The sequence below is a fragment of the Octopus bimaculoides genome, chromosome 9 (genome assembly GCF_046866305.1).
Source record: "Octopus bimaculoides isolate indiv1 chromosome 9, ASM4686630v1, whole genome shotgun sequence".
NCBI classification, from domain to species: Eukaryota; Metazoa; Mollusca; class Cephalopoda; order Octopoda; family Octopodidae; genus Octopus; species Octopus bimaculoides.
In genome coordinates, this window is record NC_142936.1 from 84915369 (window position 1) to 84921333 (window position 5965).

General features: G+C 42.0%; 1 protein-coding gene across 1 annotated transcript in view; it reads left to right on the top strand.

Annotated features, from left to right (window-relative positions):
* Positions 1–5965, top strand: part of LOC106875823 (excitatory amino acid transporter 1) — a 275943-nt gene that overhangs the window by 190460 nt on the left and 79518 nt on the right. The gene's annotated exons all lie outside the window — the stretch shown is intronic.

Consider the following 5965-nt stretch of genomic DNA (forward strand, 5'->3'; position numbering starts at 1 on the left):
ATCACTGCCAGAATAATCACCGCTACCACAATTACAACTACCAACACCACCATAACTACTACCACCACCACAACTACCACCGTTACCACAACCACCATCATTTCCACAACCACCACCACTGCCAGAATTACCAACACTACCACAGCCATCACCATTACTACAACTACCACAACCACCACCATTACCACAACCACCATCATTATCACAACCACCACCACTACCAGAATCACCACCACTACAACTACTACCATAACCACCACTACAACTACTACCATAACCACCACTACAACTACTACCATCACCACCACTACAACTACTACCATTACCACAACCACCACTACTACAACTACTACCATAACCACCACCACCATCACCACTATCACAACCATCACCACTATAGAACCACCACCACTACCGCAATCACCACCTCTACAACTACAGAAACACCATCGCAGACACAACTATCACTACCACAACTACCACCTCTACAACTATAGAAACAGCACCAGCTGCAATACTACCACCATCCTCATTACAACCGCCACCACAACAGATGAAACAATAGGAGCAGCAACACAACCACCACAACCACTACAACGACCACCACCAATGCCACAACATTCACCCCAGCAACAACAACAACGCAACCACAATTAACAACACAACCGATTCCTCCACCACCACCACCACCACAAGACAGCACCACCACCACCAACATCTTCTGCCATCACCAACACCATAACAACAACATCTATAACTACTTAACATCATAAAGAACCATTAAAGCCCAAACTATACTTCCTGTTCTATTATTTGAAAATGACAATAAGTCGTTTTCTCGACAATGTTTTCACCTTTCTTTCTTCTCCAAATTAAACAAGAATTAGCCTCAATTTTAATGAAAAACTGACATTTCCTGTAGTCGATGCAACGGTTTCCCGCCTTTTCTATCTCCTCTCCTTCATTCCTTCTAATATTATCTCCTCTTACTTCTCCCCTCTCTTAACCGCCATCTTCCAAGTCTGCTTAATGCTTCTGTCAAACTGTAATAAATATATCCAGAGCTTTTCTAATCTCCATTTTTAGTCGTTTTTTTTCTTTTCTCTTTCGTTTTTATTAATATTTACGAAATTCAATGGTTGTTAATTGAATAGGTCTTAAGTGTGTGCGTGTGTATGTATATATGTGTACGAGTTAGTATGCAAGTGAAATGAAACGTCAGCCTTGTATGTTATCAGTAAGCGTGCGTATGTACGAATATCTGTATATATGTGTGTGTGTGTGTGTGTGTGTGTGTGTGTATAAAACTCTATACATCTTAAAATATCATCGCCTACACATCTATCTATCTATCTATCTATCTACCTGTCTGTCTGTCTATCTACCTGTCTGTCTGTCTATCTACCTGTCTGTCTGTCTGTCTGTCTGTCTGTCTGTCTGTCCGTCTGCCTGTCTATTTATCTTTTTTCCTGTTCGTCTGTCAACGTTTATGTCTCAATATCTGTTTATCTGTCTGTCTGTGTCTTTCTCTCTCTGTGTCTACCTGTCGGTCAATCGTTTTGTCTGCCTGTCCGCCTATCTGTCTACCTGTCTGCCATTTCCTTTGTCCGTCTGTCTATCTTTCTGTCTACCTGTCTGTTTGTCTACCACTCTTTCTCTCTCTCTCTCTCTCTCTCTCTCTCTCTCTCTCTCTCGATTAGCCAATATACATGTGTGTGAGTATATACGTATCTGAGCATATGTGTGTGTGTATATATGTAAATCTTTACATCCATTATTTTACCCGTATAAATAATCTGTCTGTCATTCGTGTGCATTTCTGCGTTATCTCAAGGAATACCTGTATTTATTTGTTTGTTTTTTGGTGTATACATTTAAGCAAGTACCTGTGTGTTTACTCTCACAGCAGTGTGTATATGTAAATAAGATGTGCTTCTATGTATAAAGGAATGACGTCATACATTTCCGATTATACTTTCTCTCTCCCCCACTCTGTCTGTTTCTCTCTCTCTCCCTTCCTCCCTTGTCGTTGCTATTGTTCATATTAATGTAATCATCGTGATTATCAGCAGCAGCATCAGCATCTTCATAATTTCTTTCAATTACACCACCACCACCACCACCATCAGTAGTAGCAGATATTATTATTATTATTATTATCATTATTGAGTGAGAGAGCAGTGCATGCCATCAAAGTGACACTGGGGTAAAATATACGAAGCCCAGTATACCCATCATGACTACCTGTCTGATAAGGGTACACCAGGCACATGCATCACAACCATATGTGTACGACATAGTGATTTCATATCAAGATGAACAGCGCATGACCTCGCAGGTGGGGCCCAGTTAGAATTTTCTTCAGGTCGAGTAGTTCATCCTGCTCAAAAAGTCCCTGAATAAGGTTTGTTTAAGGATGTTGAGCAAAACACCCCTGTATCCAAAGGTGAATTATTCAAACCCCAAAGAATTCCTCTCAGCACATGGCTATGATGCTCCCCCACTATTTCTGCTCATGATCAGAGATGCACATATTATCATCCACCAAGGGACATGCTCAACTGGTTAAGATCAAACATCTGACAAGCAAATCTGTGGTATTAAGCAGAATATTTGCTGTAGCCCATCTTTTTATACCAAGACAAAACAATGTACATGATAACACTTCCATTATTATTATTATTATTATTATTATTATTATTATTATTATTATTATTATTATTAAGGCAAGGTCTACTTTGCCTTTCGTCCTTTCGGGGTCGATAAATTAAGTACCAGTGAAACATTGAGGTCCATGTAATCGACTAGTTTTCTCCCCGTAAAATTTCAGGCCTTGTGCCTGGATTGAGATTTTAGACGCACGGAAGAATTGTGTGGAGCTAGTACACAGAAGAAGGGGTTCAAAAGCCTCGAAAACCTACTCTTCCAATTAATTGTCTGATAGATATCGATTGGATTTCCCTGATGTGCCCGTGTGGACATGGAGTAACCACAATGTGTCATCTAGATAGAGTATTTGTTAGGTCAGAGGATAGATATAATGTAGGTCGTCCACAATTCAAATTGCTCTCCTACACAGACCACAAGTTTGTGATCTACACAGTCGAGTTAAATAGGACCGGTAGACAGGGACCCGGTTACTGGAAGTTAAACACGTCCTTTCCGACGTACAAAGACTAGAGGGACCGGATTAATGAACTACTTATGACACTTAACGGGGGCAATCAACAACCGGTGGTGGGCCACCCTGAAGCGGCGATTAGAGCAAGCATAGTGTTAGCACTAGAAAGGTATAAATTAGAGGCTGAAGTAGTTAGCAAATTAGAAGAGGCGATTAAAGAGGGCATTACGACCGATGTATTAGCAGTGAGAATGACCCTTGACTATTTCTTCGAAGCGAAACACGTAGGTTGCGTTGTCAGAGCTAAGGTGTGTGCACTCAAAGAGGATGGAACGAAAGCTGTCCGATGAGCCTGAACGGTGGAGACGCGACGTGGAAACAAAACGACAATCAGGTCTTTGACGAATCGGGATGGGCCCGTGTTATGCGGCTCCGAGTAGATGTGTGCGCCTTTTCAGCAGCACTTTGCGCAGGTGTTTGAAGAGAGCGATGGGTAAACGACGGTACTGGACTTTAGTTCGTACCTGGGTGGTTTCCTGCGGCTCTGGGCAGCTGACGCAAGGTTTTGTGAAAGTCCGATAACAGCCACTGAAATTTGGGAGGCAATGAGCGATTGCACAAGTCGCAGATCACCCGGTTTGGATGGTCTGCTCTATGAATTCTAAGTATTCGTGCCAGACTTGTTAAGCAATCTCTTGGCAGACGTCTACTGCAACTGGCAACAGAATGGAGAATTCGTATGTGCTGTTAGCAGATGTGTGGTGACACTGCTGAGGAAGGACGGTAACAATGGGGACGTACTAGAGAATTTTCGGCCCATAGCTCTGCTAAACACAGAGTTTAAGATTTTGGCCAAGGTGTTAGCTGGCGCTTGTCGTTGGTAACCTGGTCGGAGAAGCGCAAACGTGTGCAATTCCGAGCAGGTCTATCCACGACAACTTCCACCTTATGCGATGCATCATAGAGAGGGCTGGGACCAAAGCTGCCTTCGGGGCTGCTCTGATCAATTTGGATCAATCGACAGGGTCGACCATCGCTACTTAGAAGCCGTCCTCAAGGCAGGCGGTTTTGGACCCGTTTTCAGAGGCTGTATCACTGAAATGCACTGCGGCACTTGTTCAGTGGTCAAAGTAAATGGCCACCTACCGGTTCGAGATAAACACCACAAGAACAGATGTGCTGTCAGACGGGCTTGTCCTAGGGGCGCGCAGAGTGACGAAACCGTTCTACACCACCCTCGTTCAGTGTCCGGGGATTTCTGACTTGTGGGGTTATGTCGAACAGCTACTGCCACGTGTGGGACGGATGCTTACGTCAGTCGAGTCTGAGTGATGATCGCACCGCGGCCCACCTTTAATCGGGCAGGCAAAGCAATTTTCCTTTGCCTGGTCTCTGTAGCGAAATGGGTTGCTTGGTGGACAAGGCTGAAAAACATGAGGACAGATACATTCCTCTTTGGTAGAACTCTCATTGACTTCTTCAAGTTTCATTTCAAAAGGAAATTGAGAGTGGAGAGAGAAGTGCTGTACTCGAGTGAGTTTATTGAAAGGTGCGTGAAAGTTGCGACAATGATAGTGGATGGTACTTCCCTAAGTGTAGACCTGTGAATCGGTGAGAAGGAATTGGAGTGGGCACTTGCTTTTGGGGTTTCAGCGAAATCTCGGACAGTGGGGCTTCTCGGCAGAATTTGAACTCAGCGGCATTTCGTCCGTCTCCAAGTTCGAAGTGTTTCTCCCGGTGTGCTAACGGTTCTGCCAGCTCGCCGCCTTAATAGTATTAGTAGTAGTAGTAGTAGTAAATCCAGCTGGCAGAAACGTTAGCATACCGGGCGAAATACTTAGCGGTATTTCGTCTGTCTTAACGTTCTGGGTTCAAATTCAGCTGACATTGACTTTGCCTGTCATCCATTCGGGATCGATCAATTAAGTACCAGTACGACTTACCCCATCCCCCAAATTTCAGGCTTTGTACCTTTAGCAGAAAGGGTTATTATTATTAATATTATTATTATTATTATTATTATTAATCTCCGTCGTCGCATTGTCATCTCTTCTTCTTTATGGAAAGCACTCCATTTATTCTCCTTCACTTTCTACTACTACTACTACTACTACTACTACTACTACTACTACTACTACTACTACTAGCATCTTCCTCTGTGCCATTGTTTTATTTAAAACTTAATTGTCCGAAAGTAAAAATATTTTGAGACGGTGCGAAGAGTGACAAGTGTAGTTGAGTTGAAGTGGAGGGGGGAGGAGAAGAGAGAAAGAGAGAGAGTATAACAAAAGGCAACAGTTAAAGAGAAAATGAGTGAGAGATTTGTGGGGGAGTAAATACAGAAAATGAGTGAGAGATTTGTGGGGGAGTAAATACAGATTATGAAGACAAAGAGACACAAAGACAGTGACAATTCAGATATAAACATACACTGAGTACATGTGTGTGTATGTATGTATGCATGTGCGTGTGTATATATATATATATATATATATACATATACGTGCATACATACAAATATACAAATATATATATGTATATATGTCTATTCATGCACACATATACATATGTGCAATAAGAGAGAGAGAGAGAGAGAGAGAGAGAGAGAGAGAGAGAGAGAGAGAGAGAGAGAGAGAGAGAGAGAGAGAGAGAAAGAGATGGAGAGAGAAAGAGAGAAAAATTATATCGATAGTTATTTACTATCAAGGCGAAAATATTTTTTTTGTGTGAAAAGCCATTAGCAAGAGGCTCAATAAAACTGAAACGAGTCAGATTTAGAGTGGTAATATCATAAAATATACAATAATATACTCATATATATATATATATATATTCATAATATAT